This window comes from Petaurus breviceps, unplaced genomic scaffold, assembly GCF_028583685.1.
Source record: "Petaurus breviceps papuanus isolate PSGF00001 unplaced genomic scaffold, PetGlider_PUasm1.0 441, whole genome shotgun sequence".
NCBI classification, from domain to species: domain Eukaryota; kingdom Metazoa; phylum Chordata; class Mammalia; order Diprotodontia; family Petauridae; genus Petaurus; species Petaurus breviceps.
The window spans coordinates 244,474-262,588 of NW_027186335.1; the positions used below are offsets into that span (position 1 = coordinate 244,474).

General features: G+C 39.2%; 1 protein-coding gene across 4 annotated transcripts in view; it reads right to left on the reverse strand.

Annotated features, from left to right (window-relative positions):
* ARHGAP39 (Rho GTPase activating protein 39) overlaps positions 1-18,115 on the reverse strand; it is a 418,348-nt gene that overhangs the window by 42,727 nt on the left and 357,506 nt on the right. The window lies entirely within an intron of this gene.

Sequence of the window (18,115 nt, forward strand, 5' to 3'; positions counted from 1 at the left end):
ATGAGGAACCCACTATTTCTAGAGGTAGTTCACTTCATTTCTAGATAATTCTAATTGACATGCAAATTTCCCCTTATATTGAGTAGAAATCTGCTTCTCTGAAGTTACTATCCATTTAGCCTAGTTTTAACTGACTCTGGGGGCCAACTAAAACAACTTTAATCTCTCTTGTTTAAATATTTTTTCAAATACTTGAAAATGGCTACTGTATCTCCCCCGAGTTTTCAATAGTTCAGATTGAACATTTACTATTCCCTCAGCAAATTTTCAAATGGAATGGCCTCCCCATCCCCCACTAACCTGACTGGCCATACTCCTCCTTTATATTATTCCTAAAATGTAGTATCTACAACATGCCTGACAAGTTGTCATCTATCCCCTGTGTGAAGACCTTCCATGAGAGGTAGAATTTAACTCCCTTTTGGGGCAGCCTATGTACTATAGTGAAGAACTTGGTTCAAATTCTACCTTTTATGCTTACTACTTTTGTGACCCTGGATAAGTCAGTCAATTTCCTTCTCTGTAAAATGAGGAATTTGGATGATATGGCTTAGATGGTCCCTTCTAACTCTAAATCTATGACCCATGGATGCCTTTTGGACAGCCTTTGAAAGCTTTTCCTAATGTGATGATGAAACGCTGCATCATGGCATGAAACTGTTGTCGCTCACTGCTTCTAATTCTGTTCTGAGGCCAAGTAGATAAAATATATTAAATTCAAATCTGATAGCTCTCCCTGGATAAATGCCATTGACCAGCTCTGGAATGACCCATGGCTGGAGTGTTCTTAATGTTCCAAAAAGGATTTCATATTGTAATGGTAATGGTAATTTGAAGATCTTCCCTGCCCCTTAACAGACCTAAGGGAATGTGAAGATCTTCCCTGCCTTCTCATAGGTCAAATGTAATCATGTGGAGCCTGTGGTGGGAGGCGTTGGCTGAAGGGTAGAGCAGAGCCCACAGGAAGCTGGGAGTCAGAGCAGTTAGAGCTACAGGGAGGAGAGGACACACCCAAGGAAACAGCTAGGCTTGTGAGTGTTTGTTTGCCCCCTGATGTGATAGCTAGGCTTGTGAGTGTTTGTTTGTGGGAAGGCTAAAGGATGGTGTGGCTCCCTTCTGTGCTATGGTGTATTAACTATGATGGATTCAATTTCCTGGTGTTGGTATTTGGCTCTCTGGCATTTGAATAAATGTTTTGCTTCTGAATAAATGTTTGCTATCTTCTCTATGGAGGATCTGTTATATTTTGTGACTGAGAACTATGCTGGAATATTCACAATTGCCATCAGTGCTGTGAACATTGCCTTGGTACTACACATATTGAAGAATCCTTCTAAAGGGTGTTCTGCTGAAGAATGAATAAACAATTCAAGGTATGGGCTGATTGAGTCTTTTAAAAGACATTTCATTATGATTTTATTAAATTCTATAAAGAACTTGTAATATCAAAGACATGGCTAACATTTTCTAAATTAAAAAAATTTTTTTTTTTGCTTTTTGGAGGGGGGACGGTAGGGCAGTTGGGGTTAAGTGACTTACCCAAGGTCACACAGCTAGTTTTGTGTTAAGAGTCTGAGGCTAGATTTGAACTCAGGTCCTCCTGACTCCGGGGCTGTATGACCTAACTGCCCCTAAATAATTTTACAGAAAAGGGATTTAAAGTCATAGTGAACAGACTGCTAGTACTTTCCCATCCTCAAAAAAGGTAAAGAAGTGGGGTTGTGGTTAATCACAGACAACAGCGCTGTTGTTAAAAATAGTCTCTGCATGATGGATAAAGAACAACTACCAGAGAGTTACAGGGAGAAGACTAGACTAGGGACCTTGCTTTGTTTCTTTCTTTTTTTTTTTTTTGGAGGGCAATTGGGGTTAAGTGACTTGCCCAAAGTCACATGGCTAGTAAGTGTATCAAATATCTGAGGTCAAATTTGAACTCAGGTCCTCCTGACTCCAAGGCCAGTGCTCTATTCACTGTGCCACCTAACCGTCCCTGCTTTGTTTCTTTTAAAAAAAATTTTATTATAAAATGAATGTTATACAGGCATGTTATTTTATTACACTTCACTTTATTATGCTTTGCAAACTTTGTGCTTTTTATAAATTGAAAGTTTATGGCAATCCAGCATCAAGCAAGTCTATCAGCATCATTTTTCCAACAGCATGTGCCCACATCATGTCTCTGTGTCACATTTTGGTAATTCTCACAATATCTCAAACTTTTTCATTACTATTATATCTGTTAAGGTAATCTGTGATCAATAATCTTTGATGTTACTACTGTAATTATTTTGGGGTGCCACAAACTGCACCAATATAAAGACTGCAAATTTAACTGATAAATGGTGTTTTTGGCTGCTCCACTTGATGGGGTGCTTGGGATCTATATTTGTAACATCAATTTGTAATACCAATTTGTAACATCAGTAATGATGGGGTGCTTGGGATCTATGTTTGTAACATCAATTTGTAAAACCAGTTTGTAAAATCACCCCTCCCCCCTTCCCAGTCTCAGAGCATTAACTCTGCCCAGCAACAACTCATGAATTGTTTATCTCAGCTTGGAACAGTGAGAAGCTACACCTGTGAATCTTTCACAAAAGTATCTATAAACATTCCAACTTAGACAACTATTATCTCCCCCTTGTATAGTGTCCCGCTGCCCCCATGAATCCTTCGGTACCCTATCTCTAGGTTGACTCCTTGGCTGCCTCGATGAATCCTTCAGGACCCTATCTCTGGGTTAACTCCTTAGCCTATTATTCACACACTGAGTCTCCATTAGCCTTGGTTCCCAGACATCAATCTTGTCAAACATGACACTGATGGGTGGCAGACTGGGCACTCAGTCAGCCCTTGACCGCTAGCTGACTTAGTCATGTTTCAAGCCTAAAACCACACCTCCAGGTAGGCCCACCTTGGGCTTTTCCCCAGTGAATTATGGGCAATACGCTTGCTCAGTTACATTAAAAGTGCATGTCCCTTTAAACACTGCCCCCCCCCCCTTAACCACCTAGTTAGCATAACTGGCATGGGTTCTACTATGGATTACCCTATAAAAACCTTAATTCTACCCCTTTAAGGTTGCAGGTCCCCTTAAAGGACTCTTGCCCGATGTACATATATAACAATAAACTTGCAGGTCCCCTAAGGACCCTTGCCCTGCTGTAAAGCATACAATAAACTTTCACAACTCTGACTCCAAGCTGGCTTGGGCTGAATTCTTTCCAGACTGAATCGCAGGTTTTCTGGTCTTAAGATAAAGACCAGAGATCCTGCTGAACCATATTGCCATCCCTCATCATGCCAAATGATTCTTCCTGTTTCTCTCCCTCTCCTTTTGCCTCCCTATTCCCTGAGACACAACAATATTGAAATCAGGTCAATTAATAACCTTACAATGGTGTCTTAAGTGTTCAAGTGAAAGGAACAGTCAATCTATGTGGTAACCTTCATTATTGTCTTATTTTACAAAATTGTCATGACCACCCCAATATTCAACAGCCAGCACCCTGATCAGTCAGCAGCCATCAACATTGAAGTAAGACCCTCCACAAGCAAAAAAATTACTCTCAGCTGAAGGTTCAGATGATAGTTAGCATTTTTTAGCAATAAAGTATTTTTTTTAAAGCAATTGGGGTTAAGTAACTTGCTCAAGGTTACATGGCCAGGTGTTTCTGGGTGGGTGCTAAGTGTCTGAGCCGGATTCAATCCCCAGGTCATCCTGACACTGGGGCTGGTGCTCTTACTGGCTGTGCTGCTTGGCTGCCCCTCAATAAAGTATTTTTAAATTAAGGTATGTACATTTTTTTTTAGCATAATACTATTGTGCACTTAATAGACTACAATATAGTATAAATATAATTTTTATATGCACTGGAAAAAAATTTGTGACTCGCTTTATTGTGATATTTGCTTTATTGCAAGTGGTCTGGAATTGAACCTGCAGTATCTCTGAGGTATGTCTGTACATTATTATGAGTAATTAAAATTTAGTAATGAATTGCATTTAAACTAATTTTGATGCATACATAAAATATAATAAAAACAAAATAATTAGAAAGTCATTTTAAATTTTCAAAGAATTCTTCATGGATCATGGTTATATATATATGGTTATAGTTTATATGTTAGAGTTGTGCTTTTTTTTTTGTTTTTTTCATTGTTTTTCTTTCCAGATTTCTTTACATTCCTAATACTTTTAAAATCTTAATTGCATTATAGTATTCCATTACATTAATGTACCACAACTGATTTAACCATTCCCCTACTATTGGATATTTAATTTAATTCCAAGTTTTTGTAGCAACAAAAACCCTGTGGAGAGGATTTGCTTTTATGACGCTTTTAGGGTACAATTCTAGCAATGGAATTACTGGATCAAAGAATATGACTTTTTGTAACTTTTATTTACTATTGCCATACTACTCTCCAAAGATTCTACAAGCTTGCAATTCTAACATCAATGAATATGCATAACTGTTTCTCCATAATCTCACCAACAGTAAGATTCACTGTTTTAAATTATTTCTACAAATTTAATTGGTATGAGATAGTGTGTATACACACACACACACACACACACACACACACACACAGACACACAGTAAGTAGAAGACAATCTCAGAGAAGAAGGCCCTGGGGTTGGGGTGAAATGGGGAAAGGGATCAGAAAGTGGGATTTGAGGTGAGTCTTGAGGGAAGCCAGAGAAATTAAGAGGCAGAGGTGAGTAGGGAGAATGTTCCAGGTCTGATAGACAGCCAACGAAATGGCATGGATATAGAAGATGGGATAGTGGATAAAAGAAACAGTAAGGAGGCCAGTATAGCTGGATCTGAGTGTGTGGAGAGGAGTAAAGTTCAAGGAGACTAGAAAGGTGGAAAAGTACCAATTTATGAAGAGTTCTAAATGTCAAACAAGAAGACTTCATGTTTGATTCTGGAGTAAAAGAGTAACTGAAATTTACTAAGTAGGATGGTGACACAGCCAGACATGTATCTAATTTGGCTGGATATCTGTGGTCTCTCATTTTAGTCCACACATTGATTGCTCTATTTTTTTTGCCCAGTACCAAAGAGAAAAAGCAAAGTACAGCGGCTAATTCCTACTTCTGACACTTACAGCTTAAAGGAGCTCCCATAACTAACAAAAATCAGAGATCCTTGATATACTGAACAGTCATATTGATAATTACTTTTCAATGTTTTAAAGCATAGTAGTGCAAGACTAAGTTCATAAACTTTTTTATTGTCCAGAATGCCTCTTGATAGTCTTGCCTGTTTGTCTTTCTATATAAATTTCATTATGATTTTGTTAAATTCTATAAAGAACTTGTCCTTTTGGTTGGTATTGTATTAAATGTATAAATTAACTTGGGGAGTATTGTTACTTTACTATATTAATCTGACCTATCCATAGACTGAATGTCTTTTTAATTATTTAGTTTTCATTTTATCATTAATTATAGTTCTTAAAAACTGTTCTTATGTAGGTTTTATAAATTTCAATGCATGTTAATTTTCAAATATTTGATGCTTTTATTTCTTGTAAAAGGGATTTCTTTTATGACATTTACTATATTTTTACTACAAGCAAATAAGAATGCAAATGACTTTTTTTTTGGTTTAATATAGCTGTATACTGTCACCTTGCTGCATTCGTTTTGTGACAATTGTATGTTCTAGCTATATTATCATATTATTTACAAATACTCATATTTTTACCTCTTCATTTCCAGTGTTTAAGTGGGAATGCTTCTATTGTGTTTATATCGCCTATTACTTGCTAAAGGTAGGTACTTTTTATTGTGCTGAGGAAAAATACATCCATAACTATTATTTTTTGTTTTTTCAAAAAAATCAAGAATATCAGATTTTAATTGAAAGCCTTTCCTCTTGATATAATCACATTTTTAAATTTCTGAGTTTATATATTTATTATGTTAACAGTATTTTAGATGCTGAACCAGCCTTAGATACAAGGTATAAATTTTTTTTATCATGATGAAAAAAATTTTTTTTTTTAAGCAACCGGGGTTAAGTAACTTGCTCAAGGTTACACAGCCAGGTGTTTCTGGGTGGGTGCTAAGTGTCTGAGCCCGGGATTCGATCTCCAGGTCATCCCGACACTGGAGCCAGTGCTCTTATTCGCTGTGCGACCTGGGCCGCCCCATGATGAATAATTTTTAAAAATTATTTTGCTATCTTCAATTTGACATGACTGAATATATTATCTTTCCTCCAAATGTGTCCCTTCCTTATTTCTGTCAATAGTATCATTATCCTTTTAGTCATCCAGTTTGGGTTATTAGTTTAGAATCCTCTTTGACTCTTCCTGTTTTCAATATCTGTATTCTTCAATTCATCCTCCATATTGTGGTCTTCTAATAAAATCCTTTATTATGATACTCCTCCACTTAAAAACTGTCAATTGCTCCCCACTGCCTACTAAATGTGGTATAAATTTTTGATCCTGGCATTCCAGGGCCTCCACAATCTGGAACTTTCTATAGGCTTATTTTATATATTCATTACTATAACAAATTCTACTATATACCAAAGTGGAATAGCCTCTCTGCTCCTGTTTCATTTTATGCTTACCAATTCCCCATGCCTGGAACAGGCTTTTTCCTCACATCAGCATAGTGCTGCTTCCCATGCCTTGCCCACCTCCCTTCAGGTGCCACCTTCTCTATGAAGCCTTCTCTCCCTTCTTTCTAGCTGAAGTGTTTTCTACTTCCTCAAATCACTTTATCTGGACCTCTCTCTTCCTTATTTTATCCTTAGATTGAATGGAAAGGCATAAGATTGATTCCAGGAACAAAGAGCAGGCCTAGGAACCAGTGTTCCGGTTCTAGACACACAAAAGCTATGTAACCCAGAACAAGTTACAGAACCTCTCAGGGTGCCAGGCCATTTTCCGAGACTTTAAGTCAACAGTTGCCCTTAAGTCAACAGTTGCCCATCAGCTATGGTAGGGCAAGTTTCACCACTTGATGTTCCCTTAATTGATGAAATAGCAGGTGTGGGCAAAACAAACAAAAGAAAACCTTGATCCAAACACAATACACTGCACATAGTAGGCACTTAATAAACATGTGTTAAACTGAAATGGAGTGTTTCCAGTTATTTCTCTGGAACAATCCTACCTCTATTATCATTAGGTGAATTTGAAGTGAAATACTGACCCTACAGAACAGTGATTAATGGACTGATAGAGGGAAGTCTCTAGCAATAGTCTCTGTTTGCCTCAGTCCTCTTCTCTACAATATTTTTATTAATGACTTGGATAAAGGCATAAGTGGCATACTTAGCAAGTTTGGAGAGGCCCCAAATACAAGAGAGAGCACTAATGCATGTGACAGAGAAAAGATTAGACAGTAGTTCATGTGAAAAAGACACAGGTGTTTGGTAGCCTGTGTGCTCAATATGAGTCAGCAATGTTACGTGGTAGCCAAAAAAGCTAACATAGTCTTAGGAGACATTAACAGTCTTCTCATAAGAGAGGCAGCAGCTCTGTTATCCCCTTCCCCTGACACAGCCTATTTAGAATGCTGTATCCAGCTGTGAGGGCTATAATTTAAGAAGAGAAATGACAAATTGAAGTGCAGATAGATGAGAATGAGCTAGAGCTATGAGAATGAGCTAGAGCTGTGAGAATACTGGAAACTGTTATTTAAATTGGATGAAGAATTTCCTGACATGTCAACAATTTAGCCCTGATAAGTATACCATCTTTGCTTTCTTTGAGTCACTTATAAAAATGCTGTGCACATGCACTAAACATTCCTACCTGGGATTAGAGGTTAGACTGTATCTCCTTCTAAGGGTCCTTCCAAATCTGAGGTTTTAAAATCACAGACAGCCTTCAGTTTCAAAAGAGATAATCATATTAAGTTAAGGGCCAGAAAGCAGAAATGGGGAGTGATAAGAGAAAGAAAAGAACCTAGATTAGTCTTAAATTGCTTCAGCCCATATGAAAAAATCAGACCACCTTTACATAAATTGGCACATGTGCAAATTGGCAGACAGAAACCACACACAAATTCAGAAAACATCTGCTTCTTGGCTTAAGAAAACTGAAACATAATCCGTATCTGAAGATGGTTAAGTTAACAAGTCTGATAGCTCTTAGTAGGAAAGCAAGTTTAAAAACAGTAATTTCATTGCTTTAATTCTCACCTCTAACTTACTCAGTAAATGTTACATCTCTACACTTTTATGTTATGTGTATATATGCTTAATTATCTCTACTGTTAAAATCCTGAATCCAGGTTTTCCCTGAATTCCCTCTTCTGTCAATTGGCAAATGTGGTGGTTCCTGTGAATGTACTACAATGACAGTACAGATTTTGGGCAAAGGATCACGCCATGATAATCACTGGTGTTTCTTATACCCCTTGTCCCTAGTGCATTATGGGTAATAATATAATAATAATAATAAGTAATAGGAAATGAGATGTTTTAGGAGCTTAGAAAGGCACTAGAGCAATGGTCGAAAGTCTCAGCTCTTTTGGTGTTACAGAATTCTCTAACTAGGTGTGCCACGACTTTACATTTTGGGGCACCAAAGGAGCCAGTATAAGACTGGCCAGTGACATTGTTCTTGTAAGGAGACAAGGACTGTCACAGAGCCACAGGATTTTAGAGAAATAGCCCTCGGTAGCTATTTCGTCCAACCTATACTCAAAATGTCATCCCCACTACACAAACCAATCAAGGAGTCATATAACCTCTGCTTGAAGGGAACCCATGTAGACCATTCCACTTTTTTCTCCATCTCTCTAATTGTTAGGAAACTTATCTTAACATCAAACTAAATCTGCTTCTGCAACTTCCAGAGTTATAGTTATTCCTTCTCCAAGGTCAAGGTTCTCCACCTTTCTCCTTTCTCCGAGGTCAAACAGAGTAAGTCCCATTCCTTTTCCAAACATGTAATGCCATGCACAAGCAGCTTTCCAGAAGAATGCTACTGTGAACAGCTTTTAAGATTCTGATTACGTAGTATAGTGAACACTCTATTCAATAACAAATCAAGAGCAAAACATTCACAGAGAATCAAGGTATAGCATTCATAATATTACAACTTATCACAGAAAATCACAATATAGTATTCACAACAGCTTATCATTAAAATGGCCACATAGTTTTCACCAAAGTGGTCACAATATTTAGAACAAAGAACGATCATCTCAAAGTACAATAATAGTCAAAATCTTCCACTCATGGGGCACACTCAACTCAATCAGCCACTTATTCAGCAATCAGTTACTAAGTATCATTAATCACTAAGTACAATCAGTAGAGAATACACAAACCCTCTACCCCTAGGTCACTAGTAAACTACAGTTTCATCATTACTCAGTACCCATGGAGAGGTCTTTTCATCTTGACTTGTTCTCAGATTCCTGGATCCCCTTCCATGGTCCCAGATTCTACCTGGATTCACCAGACTGTCACCTGGGTTCAATGGCAGATAGCTCCCAGTTCCTTGTCCAGCTCTCTGGGTAGGTCCTGCACCACACTGAAGTTCACAGGGTCCAGTCTATCTCAAATCCTTCACAATTTCAGCTCCCAGGAATTCAAGGCTCAACCAAGCCACAAAGAGACAAAGTCCCTGTATCTCGGCCCTGCTTTCTTAGTCTTCTGCAGCTCGTTCAAAAAATCAGAATCACCTTATCCAGCCTGGGGGAGGGGTGGGAAGGAGCTCCTGGGTTTCCTGGGCTCCTCTTCAGACTCCTCCCAGCAATTCTGACTGTGCCTCTCTGGGGCTTTTCTTATATACAGTGTTTCCCCGATAATAAGACCTACCCCGAAAATAAGCCCTCCCCTTACTGTGTAAGATTCCTCTAAAATAAGCCCTCCCCCGAAAATAAGCCCTATTGAGATTGCTACTGTAGTGAAGGTGATCCCCTGCGCTACACGCTACATTACGGTACCCTCTGTATGCACTGTCCCTCCCCCCCTGGGTGAAACGCACGCCGCGCTCTGAGCTGCATCCAATCAGAGCTGCAGCAGTGAGTGCATCATCCTGTTCTTTATTGAATTCATTATTGAATAAAGGTACATTTTTTTGTTCACATTTACCTGTTTATTAAAATTGCTGTCAATGTTCATTAAAATAAGCCCTCCCCTGAAAATAAGCCCTCTGGTGTTTTTCTGTCCAAAAAAATAATAAGACAGTGTCTTATTATCGGGGAAACACGGTACACACATAAGCTTCCCACTTCAGCCAACCCCTTCCTATTACATCAGGAACAGGGGTTCATACCTTCTGTTTCTTTCACAGAGGTTTGATTAGTTACTAAATGCTAAGTACCTGCTTACTTGCCAATACAAAGAGGGGTCTTCAAATTCAGATTATATTACCATTACAAAGTGTCTCCCCTCCCTCTTCTCTAGGTCAAACTTTCCCAGAGATGAGTAACTAGGATGAACTAGGATGAGATCTAGCTTGAGGGCATAGGGAAGTGATTAAGGTCTCCTGGGTTTATGTGGTTGGCTACAGTGTCCCCAAATATCTGTTTCCAAACTGCTGACCACAGTTATTAGCTTTGACTTATTCTCCTGTCTCACATCTCTCTGCACTCTAATCCATTCTCCATTCAGCCACTAAAGTGAATTTCCTCAAGCACAGAACCAGTGACATTACCACCCTAACTAAACTATAGAGGCCTCATTATTGCCTACAGAATCAAATAAAAAATGTTCTGTTTGGCATTCAAAGCCCTTCATAACCTAGCCCCCTCTTACATTTCCAGTCTTCTTACACCTTACTCATTGACATGTTACTTTTCAATCCATCGACAATGGTTTCCTGGTTGTTCCATGAACAAGATACTATATCTCTCAATTCTGGATATTTTCTCAGGCTGTCCCCTTTGCTTAAAATGTTCTCCTCCCTCCTCTGCTCTACTTACTGACCTCACTAGCTTACTTTAAATCCTAACTAAAATTCCTTCTTTCATGGGAAACTTTCCTCAACTCTTTTTAATTCTAGTGCCTTCCCTCTGTTAATTACTTCCTATTTATTCTCTATATAGTTCGTTCTGTATGTGTTTTTGTTTGTATGTTGTTCGATTGTAAGCTCCTTGAGTGCAGGGACTGTCTTTTGCCTCTTTTCGTATTCCATGGGCTTTAGCACAGCGCCTGGCACATAGCAAGTGCTTAATAAACATTCATCGATTGATTACTCAACTCAGGAGTCCTGCCCACATTTTCATAATATGTCATGTTTAAACATATACTGAACCAAAAATGCCATTAACACCTACCCAGAGCAATGGATAGGGTGGGGTTCTGTGGGCTACTAGGGGCAAGTTGACTAGAAGCCATAGAGGTCTCAGGCTTATATGACCATCTGCTATGCTAATGAGCCAAACCTCATCAATTTAATTTAATTTAATGTACACATTGTACCTATGACCTCTATCCCTAGGTGTAGTTTAATTCTTGAGATTTCGTCTCTGCAAAAGAAGATTTGTACCTTAATAAGAACCTCCTCTGTGTCTTAACCAATAAGTGGCCAACTAGCCTCTGCTGGTACCACTTCCAATGGTACCCCATAGCCCATGCCACTCCTGGAGAGCTCTAATTCTTTGGAAGTTTTTCTCTGCATTAATCCTAAATTTGCCTCCCATTGTTAGCAGTCCTGCCCCCTAAAGCTAAGTAGAACAGGTCTAAATACTATTCCATGACAACTATTTGAAGAGAACAATCATTTTTATCCAACTCTCTTCTCCAGACTAAATACCCCAGTTTCTTCAACTGATCCTCAAACAGCACAAACTCAAGGCCCTTTACTATCCTGCTTGCCTTAGGTCACATGATTAGTAGATTTTAAAACTGTTATTAGAACAAGTCTCCAGACTTTCAATTCAATAATTTTTTATTAAGAGCCTCTTATAAGTAAAGGCACTGTATAAGAAAAGGATGGAGAACAATAGAGTCTTTGCTTTCCAGGTTATTACAGTCTAATGCTGAGATAAAAATGTTTGTTGTTCAGTTATTTTTTAGTCATGTTGATGGGGTGCTTGGGATCTATGTTTGTAATATCGATTCATAATACCAATTTGTAACATCAGTAATGATGGGGTGCTTAGGATCTATGTTTGTAACATCAATTTGTAAAACTTTGTAACATCAGTCTGTAAAATCATACTACCGCCCCCCCCCCCCCTTGTCTCAGAGCTGCCCATCAACTCTGCCCATCAACAACTATCTCAGCTTGGAACAATAACAAACTATTCCTATGAATCCTTCACAAAAGTATCTATAAACATACCAGCTTAGGCAACTATTATCTTCCCCTTGTATAGTGTCCCGCTGCCCCCATGAATCCTTCAGGACCCTATCTCTGGGTTAACTCCTTAAGAGCCTTGGTTCCCAGACATCAATCTTGTCAAACCATCCACTGATGGGTGGCAGACTGGGCACTTCTCCATCAGCCCTTGACCACTAGCCAACTTAGTGACGTTTCAAGTCTAAAACCACACCTCCTTGGGCTTTTTCCCAGTGAATTATGGGCAATATGCCTTCAAAGTTACATTAAAAATGCAGGTTCCTTTAAACACTGTCCCCACCTTAACTCCTCCCTAATCCCACCCTTAATCACCTAGTTAGTATAACTGTCATGGGTTCTACTATGGATTACCCTATAAAAACCTTAATTCTACCCCTTTGAGGTTGCAGGTCCCATAAAGGACTCTTTCCCACCGTACAGCCTAATAACCATTGCCTGCTGTAAAGCATAAAATAAACTTTTACAATTCTGACTCCAATTTGGCTTCCAATTTCTTTCAAGACTGAATCGAAGGCTTTCTGGTCTTAGATAAGATCAGAGTCCCTGCTGAACCTACTGGGAGCCATTCCTCATCAATGTCCGATTCTTTGTGACCCCATTTGGGGTTTTCTTGGCAAAGATATACTGGAGTGGTTTGCCACTTCCTTCTCCAATTTATTTTACAGATGAGGAAACTGAGGCAAACAAGGTTAGGTGACCTGTCAGGGTCACATAGTTGGTGTCTGAGGTTGGATTTGAACTCAGGAAGAGGAACCTTCCTGACTTCAGGCCTGGCACTCTGTCCCTATAAAAATATGCACAGAAATAAATATAATGCAAGGGATGAAGTGATAAGGGTAAAGGAGAGATAACTTTTAGCTGGGGCATTAAGGAAAGCTTCCCAGAGAAGGTGGCATTGTGCAGGGCCTTGAAGACAGAGATGAAGAGGAAATGCATTCCATATATGGGAGATGACATGCAAAAGGAAGAAGCAGGGGAAAGAAAGGAACACCTACTCTGTGTCAGACACTGTACTAAGCACTTTACAAATTTTCATTTGAAGGCAGAGGAGGCTTGAAAACACCTCTTAGTTCAGTTTGTTTGGAGTAGAGAAGTTATAACGAGGTAAGGAGTATGAAATAAAGTTGAAAAGTTAGGATGGAGTCAAGTTGTAGAGGCTTTAAAGGCCAGGTTAAGGACCATGTATTTTATCCTACAGTCAATAGGAAGACACTGAAAGCTTTTGTGCCCCAGAGTGACATGGTTATACCTGATCATCAGAAATATCATTTGACTTTGTGAAGACTGTGCTGCACAGAATAGAGAATGAAGGCCAGGAAACCAATTAGATCACTATGATAGTCTAGGCCACAGTTCTTTTGACTGTATCACAAAAAGCCTCCTTGAATTCTTGAGGGGTAGCAGGGAAATTTTACCAGCAGCCCCTAAATACTCAGTGGTTAATTTATTTTAAAGTTATTTAATCCCCAAAGATCTGTAAGTTCCTTAGTGGCAGGAACTTTGATTCTGTTCCAGTGCCTAGCACAATGCCCAGGACAAATGTGAGTCCTTAATCAGTATTTGTCGAATTGAAAAGGAAGATGTTAAGTCTTTTCATGACAGTTTCTCCTCCTCTGTTGTCAGGTAGACTACATTAGCTGGGATGGCCTGGCTATAAGCTCATCTAAAATCTAGGGGCTTAATTAGGTAAAGAACTGTTTTTAAACTAATGGTCCAGAAGAACCTATTAACAGCTCTAAGTGAGGGTGTGGACTGTGTCCACCCTAAGTGCCTTTAGGGCTGATTAAGAACAACCATCCTACCTGGCACATTCAAAATTTAGTTGACTTTTTCTAAGGAATGATCTCTGGGATGGTGCTGGAGCTTCCTACCTGTTTACCCAGACAAGGGCCAAGATGGGCCTTTTCCACTACTCTAGAAGACTCCTAACTTAATCTTGCCATGAAGATAAGACACTGATGAATGAATGTGTGTGGCACTTAAAGGAAACGTGTGGTACAAAAAGCATATGCCTCAGTTCATTCTTAGTTTTGGTATTCTTTACACTATATGGATTCATACCCCATTTTTGTTATTTCCTTTGGGTTCTAAATGTAAGATACCATCATTTTCCTGCTCTTGCTTTCATTGTCTGTTGCTGTCGTTCAGTCATTTTCTGCTGTGCTTCTCTCTGTGACCCATTTGGGGTTTTCTTGGCAAAGATAATGGAGTGGTTTGCCATTTCATTCTCCAGCTCATTTTATAGATGAGGAAACTGAGTCAAGCAAGGTTAAGTGACTTGCCAGGGTCACACAGCCACTAAGTGTCTAAGGCTAGGCTTGAACTCAGAAAGAGAAGTTTTCCTGACTCCAGCCACAGCATTCTATCCAATGAACCACTTTAGCTGCCCATTCGTCATCTGTACATATCTTTTAAAAATATGAGTTTGTCAACAAGTTTCTTAGACATCCATATTAGATAGCGCCCCCATGCCCCCTTTTTTTTTGTTACTGGAATTTTTTTTTCTTTGTGTCTTTGGAATCTGATTCACAAACTTCCCTTTCTTTCTAGGCTAAATTACTTTGCAGATTTTAATCCATGGGATACTATCTACACTCCCTGTAAATCCCTGTGATACCTGTTCTCCCAAAATCTTAGTTATATATCTGACTATACTTACCTTTTTTTTTTCTCCTCTATCATTGATTCCAAAATGGAGTGGTCATTTTCTCGAAAGTTCCTATCATTTCTACTCTGACAACTAGTTCCTTATCAGGTTCAGAATAACCGGCCACTTCCCCAGTTGCTTTCCCTACCTTATGAAGTATGTAATTATGATTAAAGCAAGTTAAGAGTTTATAGTTGCTTTGTTTTTAGCAGAGAGAGCAGTTCATTTCAGAGACACACAGTTCCCACCCAGGAGGCCAAAACTAGTTTGGGGGTGCCAGAAAAATCAGGTAGAATTCAGTTAAAGGGAGAGATCATACCTAGAGATAGAAGACTAGTCAGGGTAAAGAAATGGCCAACTGTTTCTGAGATACAGCTGGCCTCTGAGAGGGGTTTGAAATTTAACTAAAGTGCTATTAAGAATCGCCCAGGGGCGGCTAGGTGGAGCAGTGAATAGAGCACTAACCCTGGAGTCAGAAGGACCTGAGTTTAAATTTGGCCTCAGACACTTAACACAAAAACTAGCCATGTGACCTTGGGCAAGTCACTTAACCCCAATTGCCCTCCAAAAAGCAAAAAACAAACAAGAATCACCCAGAAAACCTGGATGAGGAAATCTCAAGCAATACTTGGTCTGATTACAGGAAAAAGAAAAGGTGACACCATATGCTAATGAAATCATAGTATAGAACTTGAGGGAGAAGCTCCAGCTGCCAACACTGCCTATTCTTGTGGGAAAGGTAATATGCAAGTGCTGGGGGTGAGAGGAAGGAACTTGCAACAATGCTAAACGAAATGGTTTATACATGTCCAAAAAGAGAGAGCTGGCCTAGATAATCTCTAAGGTCCCACTCCAGACTTGAGAGTATGTTTTCTGTCCTAAAGACCCTGTCCAGCTTTGGCTTTATATTCTAAAGTTCCTTTCAGATCTAGCCTAATTTTACGACCTCCTCTAGTTCTAACAGCCTATGCTCTGGGTTTTGTAATCATTTCCAGTTCTGATAATCAATCAGTCACCACTATCTATTTATAAGTGCCTACTATGTGCCAGGTACTATGCTAGATAATGGGAATATACATACACAAAATGCAACAGTCTCTACTTGCAAGGAGCTCAAATTCTAATGGGGGAGACAAGTACATATACAACATATTACAAAGTAGTCAAGTACAAGGTAGTTTAGGAAGAAGGGCACTAATAGCTCGGAGTGAGGAATGGCTTCATGGGAAAGATGATGTTTGAGTTGCATCTTAAAAGAAGACAGGGATTTTAAGAGGTGGCATGGGGGAGATAAAGTACAAAGGCATGGAGATAGGAAATGGACTATTCTGTGTAAGAAGCAGAAAGCCCAGTTTGGCTGGATTGTAGAGTGTGGGAGGAGGAATAATATGCAGTGAGGTTGGAAAGAAAGGCTGGGGCCAGGTTGCACAAGTAAGGCTGTAAAAAAGAAACAAAGGAGTTTATATTTTATCCTAGAAGCTTTAGAAAGCCACTGGTGTTGAGTAGGAGAGTAATATGGTTGTTTCTAAGATTAAAGAAAATTATTTTGGCAGCAGTATGTAGGATGGATAAGAGTGACGAGGAGCCTGTTTAAATAATTGAGCAAGAGGCAATAAGGTCCTGAAATAAGGTGATAGCTATATGATTGGAGAGAAGGCGTCAGATATGAAAGATGTTATAAAGGTAGAAATGGCAAGATTTGGCAACTGTTTGGTTATGTGGGGTGAGTGAGAGTAAGGAATCCAAATAATGTAAAAGTTATGAAACTGGAAGAGTAGAAGGATGATGATGCCTTCAACAGGAATAGGGAAGTTTAGAAAATATTCTATATCCTAAGGCAAGTGTGGGGAACCTGTTGCCTCAAGGCCACATGGAGCCCTCAAGTGTAGCCCTCTGACTGAATACAAACTTCACAGAACAAATCCCCTTAATCTAGATGGCCACATGTAGCCTCAGGCTACAGGTTCCCCATCCCTCTCCACTGGTCTCTACTAGCTCTGACGTTTTATGTTCTGTGTTGTAAGTCTTAACACTTTATATTCTATGCTCTAAGGTCCCTTCAAGTTCTAATATTTGATTCTGTGACTATTCTTCAAGACTAAGAAAAAAACTCAGAACTTTTTACCAAAGTGAGGTGGTAAATGTTAACCAAAAATAAAGTTATGCATTCTTCATTATCAGCTCCTTTATCAGGTTTTTGTGAGGAAAGTACTTTGTAAATTTAAAAGGACTATAGAGGGAGTTATTATTACTATTATATTCACTGCAACACAAAGCCCTCCCCCCTCTAATGCCCAAATCCACCCCCCACACACACACACTTTTTTTTTTTTTTTAAGCAATCGGGGTTAAGTAACTTGCTCAAGGTTCACGGCCAGGTGTTTTTGGGTGGGTGCTAAGTGTCTGAGCCCGGATTCGATCCACATATCATCCCAACACTGGAGCCGGTGCTCTTACTCGCTGTGCTACCTGGGCGCCCCTACAATTTTCTTTTTAAAATATTTTGTTCATGCTTTTGTTTTTACATCATGGGTCTCTTTTCAATACTTCCACCAGTGTCCTCTCCCAACCCTCCCCTCCCCCCCACCTCTCCCTCAAAAGAACTCATTCTAGTAACAAGTAAATACAGTAAAACAAAGCAAATCAACATCTGGGCAGTGAAAATATATGCCTCATTTCAGATCTACAGTTGATCATCTCTCTGCCTAGAGGCAGGAAGTATGTCTCACTTTGAGTTCTTTGAAGTCCCTATTGGTCACTTCATTGATCAGAGTTCTGAAGCATTTCAATGTTGTTTTCTTTGTGGTTTCCAGATCCTCCACTGAAGAATAGTTTGGTCAACTCTCAGGTTATTTCTGGGTCTAACAGTTTGCACTAATGGCTGTACCTTGGATTCAGAACAATACTGCCTCATGCTGCTATCCATTCTAGTATCTCTGATTCCTTTTAGAAACTGGGGTTAAAGGAAAGATCCTACCTTCAGAAAAACCTGGAGGCAGGGCCCCAGTCTCTGTCAGCCATAAATTAGCAGAGAGTATACTAAGACAATAGTAAACCTTACCTGAGGCAAGTATAAAGGTAACACCCTCAAAGATTTCTAAGGTCAATACAGAAAATCCAAGAACAATTTTTTCTTTCCAAAATGAGGCTCTGAAATCACTAGAGATATCC